This window comes from Rhipicephalus microplus, chromosome X, assembly GCF_043290135.1.
Source record: "Rhipicephalus microplus isolate Deutch F79 chromosome X, USDA_Rmic, whole genome shotgun sequence".
NCBI lineage: Eukaryota > Metazoa > Arthropoda > Arachnida > Ixodida > Ixodidae > Rhipicephalus > Rhipicephalus microplus.
Genome location: NC_134710.1, coordinates 54085906 through 54105887, shown reverse-complemented (window position 1 = coordinate 54105887; position 19982 = coordinate 54085906).

Below are 19982 nucleotides of genomic sequence, written 5' to 3'. Positions count from 1 at the left end.
GTATACTGAACGGTTAAGATGATTCACAAAGGGATCACGTACACGTGAGTCATGGGACATAGAAAAAAAAAACGATCTCATTTTTCTTCCGTGGTTCAAGGAATACAATACTATAGTACCCATGTTCAGAAGACATTACCAAGTGTTTACCATGTGCTGACTCCTTAACTGAGTGTTCAATTCTTTGTGACAGTTGCTCTCAAAAAGCATCAAATAATATGTCAATAATTTGTATGTGAAAAGCATGTTCTCGTAGCTTATACTTGAATAATATATGCACTCTAAATTGTTTGCAGTCACCTATGTCAGAAACCTGTTTAAGCAGTCTTTACAAGAAAAAGTGTGTCTCTTTTCCCCCCATGTTGTTAAACACTAAAATAAACGTACACAAATGTTACTTGGGCTACTGGAAAATCGTATTGAAAAAATTAGGATAGAATCACTCAATTAATAAATGCAAAGCATTTCTTAGCGAACTGCACACAGGTTGAGCGTTTCTATCTACCTATCTATCTGTCTCTCCATGAATGTTTTCGTGGTCGCCTCGTTAACTTGGGGCAGACCAAAAGTATTATGGGAGGGTAAGAGGGTTGGACAAATACGTCTGGCTGGTCGTGACATGCATCTCGCCCCGTACGTCACCAAACCCTTTCTTGCGGGCACGTGTGGTACGTAGCCATATTCCCCGGGCTGCGGTATGTGGCTATGCGCCACAGATGATTGACAGGTTACATCTGCCCAGGAACAGCGAGAACAGACATTGATAAGTTAAACGCACGGAGGAAAACTGACTGTAGCCGCCTTGAACCGACGAATGCAAACATTAATTATCAGAGTCCCAGCAGGAATCAAACCCAAGTGTTCCACGTACCAATCAAGTATTCCACCACAGAGCCACGCCATGCCTCAAATCTGCTTTGGGAAAACAGTATACGCAGGTGCAATGTGAATGAGACGTCAAATGTTGTTACATTACAGGTCATCTATTTATAATAATAATAATAATAATAATAATAATAATAATAATAATAATAATAATAATAATAATAATAATAATAATAATAATAATAATAATAATAATAATAATAATAATAATAATAATAATAATATGTGGGGTTTAACACCTCAAAACCACCATATGATTACCAGAGGCGCCATAGTGAAAGGCTATGGTAATTTCGAGCCCATGGGGTTCTTTAAACTGCAGCCAAATGTGAGCACACGGGCCTCCAGTATTTTTGCCTCGATGGAAAATGCGGCCGCTGCTGCCAGAATTAGATTTCGCGACCTGCAGATCAGCAGCTGAGTACCTTAGGCACTAGACCACTGTGGCGGGGAGGCTATCTATTTTTTTTTACATAAGCACATGTACTACTATGATAAAAGTGTCACGTCGGATGAACGTCAAATATAGGTAAGGGCTATCCACTGAATTCAGTCTACGCAGCCCTAGCTAGGGCTCTCATCCTTTCCAGCACAGGAGCTTCCTATCAGCTTTCCGCTTATGGTGTGCGTAATACCGGTGTTGCTTTTGGCATCGTTATGCAAATGTTAAGTGGTTACATATGTGACTGTTCAAGGAATTCCTCGAAGTGAACAATAACTACAACCTTCCACGACTGTTTCAGTCTCATAATAAATCAAGCAGCATTTACTATAGCAAGAGAAATGAGAAAAAAAAATATCAGTAAACTCAAGTGCTATTTCTTGGCGTGGCAGCCGGAATGCGCTTTGGTTTGGCAGCTTCCAACGTTCAGTCAAGAAAAGTCCCGTCATGGTAGCGGCACGCAACAGGCGTGTTCGCACCCCAACGGCCTAAATAAAATTATCGTATACTACTATATATACGTACATAGAAAAAAGCAGAACCATCTCGCAAAAGCACAACGTAATATCGATTGTATTTAGTGTAGAGGGGGTAATCGTAGCATCATGCCATGGTTACCGAATCATGAAAAGTGAAAAGAAGTGTGAAAAGCTGGGACGGTTTCTTTATATTTACATGCGAGGAAGAAAAAAAAAACAGCGAAACTAAGGACAAGGACGCAGAAGAGGCACACTCAGTCCGGTTCTTGAATAAATGCGCCTCTTTCTGAGTCCTCTTCCTGAGTATCACTGGGGGGGAGATGGAGAGGCAGGTCGCGAGATAGAATCTCAGCTGCGGCGGCCGCCTTTTCGACGGAGGCGAAAATGCTGTAGGCCCGTGTGCTCAGATTTGGGTGCACCCCAGGTGGCCGAAATTTCCGGAGTCCTCCACTACGGCGTCTCTCATAATATTATGGTGGTTTTGGGACGTTAAACCCAACATGTCAATCAGTCAATGAGTTTCACTGCTTTTTTCCTGGCATGTAAAGTGAACAGGAACCATCTGACGCCATTCAGTAGAGTTGACGTGCTTCGACACGCTGTTTTCTTTGTGAGGTCATACTTGGTTAGGATTTTAGTCATTTTGCTCGACTGCTGACCCGCAGGCCACGGGAACGAATCCCAGCCTAGGTGGCTGCATTTATGTTGGAGGCGAAAATGCTGGAGGCCTATGTACTTAGATTTACGTGCACGTTAAAAAACCCTAGGTGTTCGAAATTTTCGGAGCCCTCCACTACTGCGTGATTTGGGGACATTAATTCCCATTAATGACTAATTATTTATTTTGTTAGTTGATTAGTACATTAGTTATTATTTGTTTAGAGCATATTACGTTATCTTTTTTGGTGTAACAACAAGTGAGTAGACAGTTGCCTTGCGAGGTTTCGGAAGGTGACTGTCATTTCACTAGTCGCGTTGAACAAATTGTGTAAAAACGCGTGCAGAAGAACAAATGCGAAGCCTCTATAAGCAAAAAGAGAGAGAGAGAGAAAGAAATGACAAGAATAAGAAAAGTGGGAAACGTAATTAGGTTTTTTTCACGCGGAGACTAGAAGTAGCTGGGGAGCAGAGAGCGGACCCTTGAGGGCCCATGGGTGGCGCAACTGTATGACAATATAATGCAGGCATCCGAGCCTGGGCCTTCATATGTAGCGTGCACGTGATGGCGGAAGGGCGCGTGAAAGGTTCGGTCACTCGGGGCCGTGCAGTATCCGGTTGCCTACTAGGAACAGCAGCGCAACACTGCGGCGCACGGCCATGTTTACGCAGCCTTCAACCCGTTCCTGCCGCATGTGTAAACGGAGTGCCAGCCTAAAGGCCTTTGTTGCCTGCCACAACGTTCCAGCACGCAACGTCTGCAATGGCCACCTGCGCCTGGTGCACATTCTCTCAGTACAGTATCGACGGCCAGATGGTGGAGTCTCTCTCTCGGGCGCTCGACTCGACTCCGAGGTTAGCCGGGGGACCTTCTTGCCGCACTCTGTTTAGCTCTCAAGCTCGAGGCCACTCTCCCCCAGCTCTTGTCATCCCAAGCCAGTTCTCCTCCTCCGGCATCGTTCGCCTCTCTGTTTCGTACTCTTGCGCTTCCGTCTTTTATCAGCCGTGTTCTGTGCCACTCGTTTGCATCGCACAATGAACAGCAGTTTAGATGCGCCTACAGTCCAGGTCACGTATGTTATCTCCCCATTTTCTTCTCCTTTGCTCTTCCTGTCGCCTCAGGGGCCCTCCGCGATCAACTATGATTCAGCGTCGAAAGCGTCAATTGAGCAGAATGTTTTCTTTGCCGTTCGAGTATGCCACGGCTAAAAAAGTCTCTAGGCAGGTTTTTGTGGGGGGTCATTCGCGTAGGTTTGTTTCTGTTATAACGACTGGTTCATTTGCAATTGCAGAAAAATCATTTTTGTTTATAAAACGTGAGAGATCATTCTCGTCTAACCTAATTTATCCCTCGGAAACATTTGGAATGAGTAGCAAAGCCATAAAAAAAGAAATTCTGGAGGCAGTGAACAATAAAAAGAAAGTGTACTCTAAATAGCCACTTAGAGCTATCGCATCACTAGCGCGAGCACCCATATGGTGCACGTAAAAAAAAGAATAAGCAGCATTATCCGCACTGAGTAAACAGCTATGAAGTAGAAGATTGTGTTTAAGAACAGTAAATATATTATTAGACGATATGTGCAAATAAGTCAGAGTATCGCTCTGCAAGCAACAAAACCCAACAGAAATGCAACCCTATGGCGGCAGCTGCTCTGTGCTAAAGCAGTTTAAAACATTGAATAAAAGATAAGCTGTCTTGCTTACGCAATTAAAAAAATTAACAACAAAACTGCGACAAAGCAAGCAAGAGTGGAATTTACGATACATCTCGTGCGTATAGGGACTCCTTGCCATTCGCCGGCCACCTTCGTTGAAATCTCCAGCACTAAGATTGGCTATTGTTACCCTCCCCTCAAGTGTAAAACTTTTTTCGTGTGTGTGCGCGTGTGAATATTAGCCTGGTACTTTAATCACAACATCAAAAAAGTGTTCATGACGAATAAAAGGTTAGTGTGCATTATAGCGGCTTTCAATAAAATACGTTCTAAATACATTTTATAAAGCGTTTTAAAACAGTGAAACAACAACCAGTCGTCGCACAATGCGAATAGCGTAACGAGTGGGTCGTCCAATGCTGCAACCCATTACAAAAGCTTGTTCTTGCTCAGCTAATAACTGTGGCGTATACCCAGTTCAGGCCTAATTACTCTTTGTCGTCAGGCACTGCGCGAACAATTAGCACAAAATTCCTTGCGAGTGTTTAGCGGATACTACGCTTCTCAGAATAATGACAAAAAACAGCATAGCGAATGCCGGCCTACCACTCTAAATACCGTAGTGGGTATCAAGAAAGTGTGCTTGCAACAGTTACGCAATGAATGTTTCGAAAAGGCTCTGAAAGGCCGCTCTTACAGCTTTCGCTGCGACTGTGCGGCGCCTACCACGCAGGCCTGGCGTTTTTTTTCTGTTTACTCCTTTTTTGCGTAAAACAAAATAAGACGAAAACAAAGCCACCTGTTCGATGCATCAAGTGAATTGTTCTTCCTACAGTCACAGTCACATGAATGCGGAAAAGAGCAAGGTCATTTGTGAGTATTGCGCGAGAAATCGGATGCTGCTCACCCAAGCACGGCTTCTAGTTTGCCTGTCAGCTTTGACTCAATACTTCAACCAGATAAAATGTTACCCTGGTTTGGTCTGATCGTACATGGGTCACCCTGTGCCAGCTGTTTCAACCACGCTCGACCATCTTGATTGATTAATATGTGGGGTTTAACGTCCCGAAACCACCATATGAATATGAGAGACGCCGTAGTAGAGGGCTCCGGAAATTTCGACCACCTGGGGTTTTTTAACGTGCAACCAAATTGAGCACACAGGCCTACAACTTTTCTGCCTCTATCGAAAATGCAGCCGCCACAGCCGGGATTCGATCCTGCCACCTGTGGGTCAGCAGCCGAGTACCTATAGCCACTAGACCACTGCGGCGGGGCTCGCTCGACCATCTGCTATATTAGTTCATATAAACACAAGACAGTTATTATCACAGAAATAAAAAGACGTCTCGTTCCTTGACCTACTTGAGTAAATAAAAATATTCTACGTGTTATCCCAGCCCGCTGATATACATAAGAACGAGAATGGCATTTTTAGTAATGAAGACTTTCAGCATTATAGCTTCTTGACAGGATTTCCTATTAGAAAATAATTGAAGAGTTTTGCTCATTAGCTGCTAAAGTTACATATTTTTAGTTTTCTTTAGGTTATACGCAAAAAAAAAGATGCTTCAGTGAAAAGCATTAAAATGTTGTCATACGCATATCTATAAATATGTTATCTGGCAAAAAAAAATTTGGCGGTGTATGCTGCGTAAACGTGCCACAAAACCATGCTGTGTTTGGGAAATGCAGCATTTTAGTTTAGCTGTACGCGTCAACACAAATGTGACTAGCGGTTTTCATAGAGAAGTGTGTCAGTTACACGTGCGAAAAAGTTCAAAAGAGCACTTTCATTTCTACTGAACAAATTTACATTTTTAATGTTAGCACCCGCGTTGAACATTTTTTTTATGTTGGACTTCAATACATGACTTTTTTTTGCTAGAAACATATGCTCAATTTTTGAACATTGACATGCCGCATCTAGACACACTGCGTTCAAAGTAAATGCGACTGTGTGTTGAACTTGCTGTTTTCAAATTAAGAAGCTGTGCAGAAAATTATTACATCTTTTGCTAAATATCCGCATTTTGGGAATTTTTTCTTTGTATTTTAGTGTGTTATATTAATGTTTCACATTTTCTCTCTCTCTCTCTATATATATATATATATATATATATATATATATATATATATATATATTTATAAATTGTACCGAAGCATAGTGGGGTCAGCTCTCTGCCAGCGTGATGAAGACGTTGACGTCCGTGTGTGGCTCGTGCTTGCCGGGTTCCTGCCTGTACCAGCTTGTTGCGGCTAACGTTTCCGGAATAATAACCTGTGTTTTTACGCAACCTTGCTCGTTGCATTTGGTGGAAACGTGCTGGGTAACGTCCTGGAGCTCCGCAGCCGTAAGCTACCATCTCAGTCCGTGATGACCGAGCGCGTCGATCCCCCACAAGGCTCTTCCACGCTGCCACCTGTCATGTGTTCTGGTGTACTTCGTCTGCGTGACCCACCAGTATACAACGGCACTGAAGATCAAGATGTCGAGGACTGGCTGGCAGAGTACGAGCATGCCAGCGCGATTAACAAGTGGGATGACCCTGTGAAGCTGACTCACGTCATCTTCTACTTGACGGATTTGGCCAACCTATGGTTCACCAACCACCAAGCCGACATCCCCACCTGGTCGGTTTTCAAAGAGGCCGTCACCTCGTTTTTCGGTCGTCCAGCCATGCGTAAGCTTCGTGCTGAACAGGGACTGCGGGGACGATTTCAGCGAAATGGTGAGAGCTTCACGAGCTACATTGAGGATGTGATCAGCCTCTGTAGGCGAGTTGATGCCAGGGTGACGGAGGCTGACAGAATTAAGAATATAATGAAAGGCATTGATGACGACGCTTTTCATATGCTTGTGGCCAAAGACCCACAGACCGTCACGGCCGTGATTCAGTTATGTCAAAGTTTCGACGAACTGCGCAAGCAACGAGTTTCTACACGTCGCGCTAATACGCAAACAGCTGATATTTCGGCCTTGGAGTGCAAAAGCAGTGACCCCGACGACAGCGTGTTAATGCCTCAAATTCAACAGTACATCCGGGAAGAAGTTGCTCGACAGCTCTCTCTTGTCGCCACCATCAACGAGACCCCCACAACACTGGACCACTCACTTCGCCGTGCTATTCAGACGCAAGTTGCCGAGGCTCTCCCTTCGCCCGCATCCCCAATATCAGTAGCTGCACCGCTGACTTATGCAGAAGCCGTCCGCCGACCTCCTGCCCAACCGCCGCTCCCTTCATACAGTCCACCCACCAACTACTACAGGTCACCAGTTTCAGTTTATCCGGTAAATCGGCCCTTTCCACCACCTCGAGCATCTGTAAACTCTTGGCGTACTCCCGATAACCGGCCCGTCTGCTACAACTGTGGTATTCCAGGACATGTCGCGCGCTGCTGTCGTCACCGTGGATTCTATTTTAATGATGTGCAGCATTTCGGCAACATCCTCGGCAATCAGAATCGCATGTGACACCTGATTCACATGACCCCCGCTCACGTCGACCAGACTTCAGCCGACGTCGATTTCCTTCACCCCGTCTTCGGTCTCCTTCCCCCATGCTTCGCCGTTCCAACCACGAAAACTAACAGTCGCAGTTCCTTAGGCAAGAGCTGCGCCACCGACGAAATTTCCAAGGCCTCATCTTTCGCTCCCTAACGAGATTGCCGTGTTTGTGGACGGTTTCGCCACAACTGCTCTTGTCGACACAGCTGCCGCTATTTGTATAATTAGTGAAGTGTTATGCCACAAACTGAACAAAGTGACGACACCACTGGTTGAAATTTCTTTACGAACAGCGAGTTCGCAACACGTCCAACCTTCTGCCACATGCACTGCTCGTGTTGTGATTCAAGGAGTGCTTTACATCATTGAATTTGTCGTCCTTCCGCATGCGTCTCATGAAATCATCCTGGGATGGAACTTTCTTTCCGCTAATCATGCGGTTGTTGACTGCGCTCGTGCTCAACTCCTTTTGTTTCCATTCAGCACGACATTCATAGATCTCCCTCGCTCACCCAAAAAGGTGATTGTCGCCGCTGACATCGTCATTTCTGCTTTTTCGGTCGCCGCAGTATCTCTTTTGTGCGACTCCGTTTCCGATTCAACTGCCCTATTTATGCCGTCACAAGAATGCGCTCGTCGCCGGAACCTTGTCGTCCCGTTTGCCGTCATAACACTTGCCGATGGCTCCAGTGCCGTGTACGTGTGCAATCCATTCCCTTGTCCCGCTACCTTATTGCATGGCGAATGCATTGGGAGTCTTGACACTTATGATGACATCTTTCCTTTCGATGCCCGTTCTGATACGACGCCGATGTCCGTGGATGCTGTCACAGCTGGCACCGCGCCCTCACTACCTGACGAAGACGTTCTGTCGCGCAGCGTAGACACCGGCCTTACGCAAGACCAGCGCAATCAGCTCATTCAACTACTTGACCGTTTCCGCACCTCCTTCGACCACGGACAACCTCCCTTGGGACGCACGTCAGTTGTCGCTCACCATATCGACACCGGTCATCATACTCCACTTCGTCGGCGCCCCTACCGCGTCTCGCAGGCTGAGCGTGACGTCATCACTCAACACGTCGACGAGATGCTGCAACGTGCCCCGCCGCGGTGGTCTAGTGGCTAAGGCACTCGGCTGCTGACCCGCAGGGCGCGGGTTCGAATCCCGGCTGCGGCGGCTGCATTTCCGATGGAGGCGGAAATGTTGTAGGCCCGTGTGCTCAGATTTGGGTGCACGTTAAAGAACCCCAGGTGGTCTAAATTTCCGGAGCCCTCCACTACGGCGTCTCTCATAATCATATAGTGGTTTTGGGACGTTAAACCCCACATATCAATCAAATCAGATGCTGCAACGTGGTGTTATTCAGCACTCACACAGTCCTTGGGCTTCGCCAGTGGTCCTCGTGCGAAAAAAGGATGGCTCCATCAGGTTTTGCGTGGATTATCGTCGACTAAACAACATCACACGCAAGGATGTTTATCCCCTGCGACGCATTGATGACGCCTTGGATTGCCTTCAAGGTGCGGAGTTTTTCTCTTCACTGGATATGCGCTCTGGATATTGGCAAGTGCCAATGGCTGAACCAGATCGTCCAAAAACGGCGTTTGTGACCCCTGACGGCTTATATGAATTTAATGTAATGCCCTTCGGTCTTTGCAATGCGCCTGCGACTTTTGAAAGAATGATGGACAGTGTCCTCAGTGGACTTAAATGGCACATATGTCTTTGCTATTTAGACGACATAGTTGTATTCTCGGCAAATTTCGAAACTCATCTTTCCCGTCTGGAACAAGTTCTCCAGTGCCTTACGGCAGCCGGGTTGCAACTAAACTTCAAGAAATGTCGTTTTGGCGCCCGCAAACTCACAATTCTCGGCCACGTCGTTTCAAAAGAAGGAATATCGCCAGACCCTGCCAAACTGCGTGCCGTTGCCGAGTACCCCAAGCCTACTACCCTAAAGGAGCTTCGTAGTTTCGTAGGCTTGTGTTCCTATTTTTGGCGTTTCATTCGCAATTTCGCCTCTATAATTGCCCCTCTGACTCAGCTTCTCTCCCGTAGCGCGGACCTCTCTGGCTGGAATTCCCACTGCGATGAGGCATCCACGGCGCTACGCCGGCTACTCACGTCTCCGCCAGTTCTCCGCCACTTCGATCCCAATGCACCCACTGAAATTCACACGGATGCAAGCGGTGTCGGCCTCGGTGCCATTCTCGCTCAACGCAAGGATGGCTGCGACGAGTAGGTTGTCGCCTATGCCAGCCGTACACAAACGAAGGCAGAGTCTAACTATTCCGTCACGGAAAAGGAGTGCTTGGCTATCATTTGGGCTATAGGAAAATTTCGCATCTACCTTTACGGACGCCAGTTTGATGTTGTCACAGATCACCATGCCTTATGCTGGTTAGCATCCATGAAAGATCCTACTGGCCGCCTCGCTCGTTGGGCTTTACGCCTTCAGGAATACGATATTCGTGTTGTTTATCGCTCAGGACGCAGACATTCAGACGCCGATGCACTATCCCGTTCTCCACTGCCTCCTGACCTTGCCTGCTTATCAACTGCCATTTGCAATTCGTCATCGCTGAGCATCACTGACATGACATCCGAACAGCGCAAGGATCCCTGGATCAATTCTTTGCTCGACGTCCTCTCTCACAGTTCGTCAGAAACGACTTCACGCTCCCTCTCTCGTCAAGCAAGACACTTTGCTGTCCGTGAAGGCTTGTTGTATCGCCGCAATTACGTGACGGACGGCCGTAGGTGGCTCCTTGTCATTCCTCGTCATTTGCGTTCGGACATCTGCGCTGCCTTTCACGATGACCCCCAGTGTGGCCACGCTGGAGTATTTAAGACTTACTCTCGCCTTCGTCTAAGATACTACTGGCGCGGCATGTATCGGCACGTTCGCCAGTACGTTCGGTCATGCACCACGTGTCAACGACGCAAGACGCCTTCTCACAGCACTGCTGGCCCTTTGCAACCCTTAACCTGCCCAGCGAGACCATTCGACCGCGTCGGAATTGATATTTATGGTCCTCTACCCAACTCTCTTCGAGGCAACCGGTGGATTATCGTCGCCGTGGATCATTTGACACGCTACGCTGAAACATCTGCGCTGCCTGCTACCACTGCGAAAGACGTTGCGTCTTTTCTTCTTCATCATCTCATTTTGCGACACGGTGCACCTCGTGAATTACTGAGTGACCGTGGACGCGTGTTTCTCTCGAACGCCGTCGACGAGCTACTCAAAGCATGTCGCACTGTTCATCGGAAATCCTCGGCATACCATCCTCAAACCAATGGCATGACGGAACGCTTTAACCGTACCCTTGGAGATATGCTTGCCATGTACGCCTCTGACGACCACACTAATTGGAACCAAGTGCTCCCTTTTGTCACGTACGCGTACAAATCTGCGCCACAAACAACCACTGGCTTTTCTCCTTTCTTCCTCCTGTACGGACATAAGCCATCATGCTCCATGGACACCATTCTCCCTTACAGGCCTGATGTTTCCGAAGCGACGCCTGTTTCCGAAGCAGCTGCTTATGCCGAAGAGTGTCGTCAACTCGCTCGCTCATTTACCGCAGAAGACCAATGGCGCCAGAAAACTGATCACGATTCCTCTGCGTCTACTGTACACTATAACCCAGGAATGCTGGTTTGGCTCTGGGTCCCGTCTACCCCTCCCGGTCTTTCCCCGAAGCTTTCGTCGAAATACCATGGCCCCTACCGTGGGGTGCGGCAAACATCTCCTGTCAACTATGAAGTTGAGCCCATTGATCCACCTTCGGACCAACGCTGCCGTGGGCATGAAACAGTACACGTATCACGCCTCAAACCGTGCTATGACCCCCTTGTCATGTCCTTTCCCTAGGTCGCCAGGTTGGCTCCTTTCTGCGCGGGGAGTAATTGTACCGAAGCATAGTGGCGCCAGCTCTGTGCCAGCGTGATGAAGACGTTGACGTCCGTGTGTGGCTCGTGCTTGCCGGGTTCCTGCCTGTGCCAGCTTGTTGCGGCTAACGTTTCTAGAATAATAACCTGTGTTTTTACGCAACCTTGCTTGTTGCAATATATATATATATATATATATATATATATATATATATATATATATATATATATATATATATATATATATATATATATATATATATATATATATACATTGTTACCAATAAATAAAGCACCTGGTACTATAAAAACTGATTATTTAGGGAGAACCTGTGCCCGTAAACTCAAAACTAAATGGTCAGCCAAAATGTCTCTTGCTCGCTGTCTCAACTTCGTCGGTCTCTTCCTCTTCCCCTAGAGTCTCGTGCCGGTCCCGTGGCGTAGCATCGTGGCGCGTGCAGGATGGCGTTTCATGGCGCGGCTTTCTTGCTACTTTTGTGGCGGCTTTTACGAACGCAAATTGTTGCACGCGTCTTCCGCGAATGTCGAACTGTGGCATTAGTCCCCCTCCTAGCACGCATCGCCGCGATGCGTACAGCCGGCTGAACGTTTCTAAACAATAAGACTTCTCTTTGTGTTAGACGACGTGAGTCAGTTCGCTTGTTCAGTTTCTGTCGTAGTACGGTTTCATCCGTACTACATGTACAACTTCCGGGATATTCCTGCGTCGTGTTGTGCATACTTGACCTTCAGGGATCACTTCGTAGTTTAATGGGCCTAGCTGACGAAGAACCCTGTAAGGGCCAAAATAGCGCCGCATAAGCTTTTCTGATAGGCCACATGTACGTAAGGGCGTCCAGACCCACACTTGGTCTCCAGGGGAGTAGTGAACGTCCCTTCGTCTTATATTGTAACGGTGCGCGCCGACGTGCTGCTGTTGAATGATGCGGTTCCTTGCTAGTTGTCATGCCTCTTCTGCCCTTTCTACATATTCGCTGATGTCAGGGTCCTCTTCATTCGTGCTGTTGACAGGCAGCATCGCGTCTAATGTCGTTATTACTGTCCAACCATAAACAAGTTGAAATGGCGTGAAATGAGTTGTCTCTTGTACTGCGGTATTGTTTGCAAATGTAGCATACGGTAATATGGTGTCCCAAGTGCGATGCTCGACGTCCACATACATTGCGATCATGTCAGCAAGCGTCCTGTTCAGCCTTTTGGTTAAACCGTTAGTTTGCGGATGGTACGCTGTAGTTCTTCTGTGGTCGGTGTGCGTTAGTTTCATGACAGGCTGTACTAGCTTGGCAGTGAACGCAGTTCCTTTGTTAGTTATAATGACTTTAGGTGCGCCATGTCGGAGCACTATCTGGGTCCAAAAAATTGAGCCACTTCATTTGCCGTTCCTTTTGTGAGAGATAACGTCTTGGCATACCGGGTCATGTAGTCGGTTGCTACAACTATCCAGCGCTTTCCGAACGATGACATAGGAAATGGTCCTAGCAAATTTATTCCGACCTGCTCAAATGGGACTTTCGGTGGCTCTATCGGTTTCAAAAGACCTGCTGGTTTTGGGGGCGGCACTTTGCGTCTTTGGCATTCTCGGCATGATCTGACATAGTGCTGTACTGAATCCATCAATTTTGGCCAGTAATATCTCTGGCGGATTCTTGCCAAAGTCCTACTAATGCCCAAATGACCTGCCGATGGGTCATCATGACACGCTTCTAAAATTTCCGCTCGCAGTGACGATGGTATCAGAAGCAGGAATGTTTCACCGGTGTGTTTGAAGTTTCTCTTTTAGAGAATGTTGTTGCGGAGGACGTAGGAACGTAGTACACGGACGAAAACTCGCGGTACTTCGACTTGCTGCCCCTCTAAGTATTGAATGAGCAGAAGTAATTCTGGTCCATTCACTGATCATGAGCCATCTCCGACACATTCGCGGCTTCAAGAAGTGCGGAATCTTGTTCATGCTCAGAAGATGAGGGCTTGACTGGTGCTCGTGACAAGCAATTCGCGTCATTGTGCTTCTGACCAGACTTGTAGACTACGGTGATGTCATATTCCTGCAGACGCAGGCTCCATCTAGCAAGTATTCCGAAGGATCCTTGAGGTTTGCAAGCCAACACAACGAATGATGGTCGCTGATGGCTCGGAATGGTCTACCGTATAAATATGTACGGAACTTACTGACAGCCCATATAACAGCGAGGCGTTACTGTAGCTGAATAATTATACTCAGCTTTTGACAGAGTGCGGCTTGCGTAAGCAATAACTTTTTCTTCCCCGTTCTGCCACTGAACAAGAATAGCACCGAGGCCAACGTTGCTGGCGTCCGTATGAATGTCTGTTTTGGCATCTTCATCAAAATGAGCGAGTATGGGAGGTGAGTGCAAACGCCGTCGTAACTCAGAGAAGGCGTCTTCTAGCTCTTGCTGCCAGATGAATGGTACACCTTCCTTTGTAAGCCGTGTCAGTGGTTCCGCAATCTTGGAGAAGTTTTCAACTAAGCGCCTATAGTAAGCACAAAGCCCCAGGAAACGTTGCATAACCTTTTTGTCTCTTGGCCCTGGGAAATTTTCTACCGCAGTGATCTTATCTGGGTATCGGACACCGTGATAACTGACAAAGTACCCGAGGAAACGAAGCTCACGGAATCCAAAGTGGCACTTTTTGGGTTTGATCGTAAGTGCAGCAGTGTGAATCACGTTCAGTACCATTCTCAATCTCTGTACGTGCTGCTCGAACGTAGTGGAAAAAACTACTACGTCATCAAGATACACAAGGCATGACTGTCATTTGAGGCCGGAGAGCACAGTGTCCATCATCCGCTGGAAGGTAGCGGGGGCAGAACACAAACCAAATGGGAGTACTTTTAACTCGTAGAGTCCGTCGGGTGTCACAAACGCTGTCTTTTCGCGATCTCGTTCGTCGACTTCTATTTGCCAGTACCCCCTCTTTAGGTCCAACTATAAAAAAATGTGAGCATTCCACAGTTTATCTAACGTATCGTCGACTCATGGCAGTGGGTACACGTCCCGCTTCGTGACAAGGTTGAGTTTTCTGTAGTCAACACAGAACCGCACGGTGTTGTTCTTTTTCTTCACAAGTACTACCGGCGATCCCCATGGGCTTTTGGAGGGCTGTATGACATCGTCGTCGAGCATCTCCTGTACTTGCTTCTTTATCGCCTCCCTTTCTTTCAGAGCTACTCGGTATGGATGCTGACATACTGGTCTAACATGTCCTTCGATTACAATGCGGTGCTTTGCTACAGGAGTACATCCGAATTTCGATAAAGAGGAAAAACACTCTGCGAATTCCTTGATCAACTCCACAATCTGGTCTTTCTGCAGAGGTGAAAGCTTTCGGACAATATCTATTTTCTTGAGGACACTGTCCACTGTTGAGGAAGTTGTTGGTGCTTTTTCTATGATGCAAATATCTGAGACTTGTGCGTAGTCATGAAGTGATGCTATGGCTGTTCCCTTCGCCACATGCTGTGCCTCGTTGGTAAAGTTAGTCAATAGCACATCAGTGTATGCGTTCCGCAGGTTCACTAGACCTCTCGCCACGCATATCCCCTTTGTGAGTAGCAGTTTGATATTTCCATCAGCTATTCTGGCATATTCACGAAAAACGTCGCTTTTCACAGCAACTGTCACGCTAATACGTGGCGGCACTCTCACACCTTCATTCACAACACGAAGAGACGAAGCGATTGGTTCCTCCACATGACACACGTCAACAGCGTTCTCTGTAGAGAAAGGAACTTGGGATTTCTGCAAGTCGATGATGGCACTGTTTGTTTGCAGGAAGTCCATGCCCAGAATTGCCTCACGGGAACATTCGGGGAGAACAATAAAACTGCAGACGTACACATGGCCTCTTATTCCCACTCTCGCTGTGCACAATCCTACGGGGCTACTTAGGTGCCCTCCGGCGGTGCGTATCTGCGATCCGGCCTAATGAATGAGCACTTTCTTCAGCTTCTTTGCGAGCATGCTACTTATTACTGAGTAGTCTGCACCAGTGTCTATTAACGCTACGGTCTCGACGTCATCGATTCTGACTTGTAGCTCGGATGTCACGTCGCCATTACTGCACTTGTCCGTCTTATCCGTTATTGTGTCAGTGTCGTCGTCCGATCCGGTTAACGATGGAGGGTTTTAAGTTTTCCAAAAATCAGCGGCCCTGCCTCCACAGGTAGCTGGTTCTAGTTTTCCCGTCGCGGGATTGGTGAACGACACCTCGGGAAAGTAGATGATGGGCGTGGACTCGGCGACCTATTGCGCATCGGTGCAGTCGACCGCGATTCATGTCGCTGAGTGTTTGGGGAGGCATAGCGCGAAGATAAAAATTCTTCGATTTCATAAGGGCACTCACCGTTATGAGGGCAGGGTGCATTCACTGGGAAGCCACGTAGCCCGACCCGACAGTAGTGGTATGTCCGATAAAGATGACCTGCCTCCCCACAGTGGCAGCAGAGGGGCCGCCGGTCTGCAGTGCGCCATATATCACTTCTACGGGGTCTCGCTTCTGGCATCGGCGGTGGCGTACTGCAAGGAAACGTCGGTGGCATAACGCGAGCTTGTGCAAAGTTCGGGCGTCTGATGTTTTGCCGAACGACTTGCGCGTACGACAGCTGTGGCTGAGGTTCTGGTTGCGTGCGGTGGGGCACCTGAGGCTGTGGTTGAAGAATTGCTTGCCGCACTTCTTCACGTACAACGTCCGCGATTGAGGGCATCGCTGGAGGACTTTGGGTGAGTTGCAGTTTCTGGAGCTCCTCCTTAACGATAGCCCTCACCATTTCTCGGAGGACGTCAACGTTAGTGGTGAGGGTTGTTGACTCCGCCCTGAGACGCCAAAGTCTCTGTTGTACAGTCGCGCACGTTGCTGTAGTGTCCTTTCCATGGTCGTTGCCTCGGACCGGAACTTCGCCACAGTTCGCGGTGAATTACGCACTAGGCCTGTGAAAATCTCTTGTTTTACTCCGCGAATTAGGTGCCGCAACTTCTCCTCGGCCATGTTTTCGTCGGCTCGGCGGAAAAGCCGCGACATGTCTTCTATGTACATGGCCATGCTCTCGTTATTCCGTTGGTTCCTCGCCTGAAGAGCAGCCTCTGCCTTCTCTTTGCGGTCCGTGTTCGAATAGGTTGCGATCAACTCTCTTCGGCAGTCGTCCCACGACAGCAAGGACGCTTCGTGGTTCTCAAACCACGTACGTGCCGAATCTTGCCGGGCGACGTAAACGTAACGAAGTTTTCGGGCTTCGTCCCAACCATTCAAACGAGCAATGCGCTCAAAGCCTTCGAGCCAGTCCTCGGCATCTTCGAAGGTGTCACCGTGGAAGACCTCTCGTATACGTGGTGAATCCACGATGAGGTGAGATGGAGATGGCATCGACTGGGTGGCCATCGCAGTGACTCTTGTGCTTGAGGTCTCGACAGGTCTTGATGGATCAATTAGGGGGCCGAAATCGGGCTGCTCACCACGTAGTCGGCGACTCATGTGTTGGTGCACAGGTGTCAATTCTGCTGGCTCCAATCTTCTGGGATCTGGGCTTCTCTCCCTTACACTGCTACGACTACGTCTTGTGACCTTCCAAAAGCTGTTAATTAAACTTCCCGGGCAGTGTAAGTCCTTCCCTGGAAAAGCCCTTCGCGGAAACTCGCAACAGGAATCGATCCCACTTGAGGGTTACACTAAATACTTTATAGGGATCCTCGACCTCCTAAGCAGGAAGGCAACAAAATCATTCACATTGGACGCTCTGGGCGTGAGTTTCAGCGTTATTCGGTCTGGCTGAATGAATAATTCCCGGTTACCCACACCCTTCGAGGACAGATTTTGTAAAGCAAACTCTCCCAAACATTCCTGTCTGTACACAGATGTGTCCCGTCTATCGGCTCTGCGTAGTCTGGTCATTTAGACTACTTGTCACTTGGTCTTTTCGATGGGTGCAGTCATTGCAGCTGCTCATCGCAAACTGTGGAACCTACCAGAAGAAATGGTCGTTAGATAGATAGATATGTGGGGTTCAACGTCCCAAAACCACCATATGTTTATCAGAGACGCCGTAGTGGAGGGCTTCGGAAATTTCGACCACCTGGGGTTCTTTAACGTGCACCGAAATCTGAGCCCACAGGCCTACAACATTTCCGTCTCCATCGGAAATGCAGCAGCCGGAGCCGGGATTTGATCCCACGACCTGCGGGTCAGCAGCCGAGTACCTTAGCCACTAGACCACCGCGGTGGGGCAAGAAATGGTTGTTGTACTCTCGGATTGAAAGTCAACAATTGAGCCACTGAGCATGTTCCATTTTTGCTTATTGTAGAGAGGAAGAAGATTATGTGCCGCAGTGGGTCACGCCTTAAGCGAGAGGAGCCAAGCGCGAGCGTTTGCCCGAGTGCTGTAATTCCTAGGTCCGTTGCTGCCGCCCGCTTTCCGCACCAATAGACCTGCTGTGCAAGTACTACTTGCGCCAATAAACCCCGTTTCAGAGTGGTGGAGGTGCTGGGTAACTCAACCTGGAACTCCGCAACAGGAAACTACCTGCCATCCCAAAAATGGCTGAAGAAAACACCCAGCAAGGTGCGACCCAGCCTCCGATGGTCATCATGCCCACTGCGCTACGCGTGCGCGATCCACCTTTTTTCGACGGTACAGATGAGCAAGACGTAGAAGATTGGCTGTCGACATTTGAAAAGGTAGGCGCAAGCAACAAGTGGGACGACACATCGAAGCGGCAATATGTACCTTTCTACCTGAAAGAGGTAGCGAGTCTCTGGTTCAACAACCACCACTCGGAATTCGCCACTTGGGGTGCTTTTAAGCTACGCATTACCGATGTATTAGGTCGCCCCGAGGTACGCAAGCTCCGTGCTGAACAGCGTCTACGGGGACGCGCACAGCTTCAGGGGGAAGGCTTCACAAGCTACATCGAGGATGTGCTCGACTTGTGCAAGCGCCTTGACCCTTCAATGATCGAAGCAGACAAGATCAAACACATCTTGAAGGGGATAGACGACGACGCCTTCCAGATGCTGCTGGCCAACGGCCCCCGTACCGTGTCCGAACTCACCACTCTTTGCCAGAGCTTCGAGGAATTGCGCGAACAACGGGTCATGACATGGCGGCCAGCGGCTACCGACGAAACTCTCGCGGCATTGACCCTAGGTGGAGACCACAACACAATCATGTCGGAAATCAAACGATACGTGCGCGAGGAGGTGGCCCGACAACTTTCGTGTCTGTCGTATCAACCGGCAACGGAACCCTCTTCTGAGCGTCTCGCGCCCGCCATCAGACAGATAATACAGGCGCAGGTCTCTGAGGCACTGCCGCCCGTCTCTCAGACAACACCTGTCACCGCGCCATTGACTTACGCTGCTGTTGCTGCTACTCCACCACGACCTCCATTTCGGCCGACTCCCCAGCCTTTACGAGTACCAACGACGCCATTTCCAGCAACACAACAGCGCTATAACGGAAACCCTTGGCGCACAGTTGCCAGTCATCCAATCTGTTACGCATGCGGATATCCAGGTCGCGTGGCGCGCTTCTGTCGCCGGCGTTTCGCAATGGGCCCGGCTGCAGCTCTGAGGTATTCTGACGACTCTTTCCCGGCCCCGTACAACGCGCAACGAGAAATGCCCCGTCAATGCGACCGACAATCAGTGCAACGCGACCCGTCCCCATCCGAACTAGACCACCACCCTGCTGCCAACTACCGACCATTCGGTCCCCGTCGCTCATCCTCCCCACGCCGCTACCGTTCTCCGTCCCCGCTGCGTCGCCGACCCAACCCCGTGGAGACGGAAAACTGACTGCCGCAGCTCCGGAGGCACGAGCTGCGAAATCGTCGCGTTGTAGAAGTCCTCGCCCGTCCCCCACAAACGTTCTGGAACTGTTTGTTGAAGGTCTACGAACTCTTGCGCTTGCTGACACGGGTGCCGCCGTATCTGTGATGAGTCAAAAACTCTGCCGTTTGATACGAAAAGTAACGATGCCACCTTCCGGCGTATTGTTGAATACCGCGAGCGCGCAACCTATTCGACCAGTCGGAGCATGTAAGGTGAGAGTAATCATTCAGGACGTCCTGTACCACATCGAGTTTCTCGTGTTGGCCACTTGTTTCCATGACGTGATACTTGGATGGGATTTTTTGTCACGCAACCATGCCGTAATTGACTGCGCTCGCACGCAGGTGGAATTTTCTGTGTTTTCTGATGCGCCATCTACCGACAATGAGCTCACTAACCTTGGCAAGCTTCTTGTTGCTTCCGAAATAGATGTTCCCCCTCTTAGTGTCATCATTGTCCCCGTCAATCGCACTGAATTGTCCGGCTCTACCGTTCGTTGTGTTCTCCCCATCTGACGTTTTCAGTCGCCGCCATGGTACGTCTCTGCCATACGCCGTTCGGCCACCTCACCAAGATACTTCCGGAATTG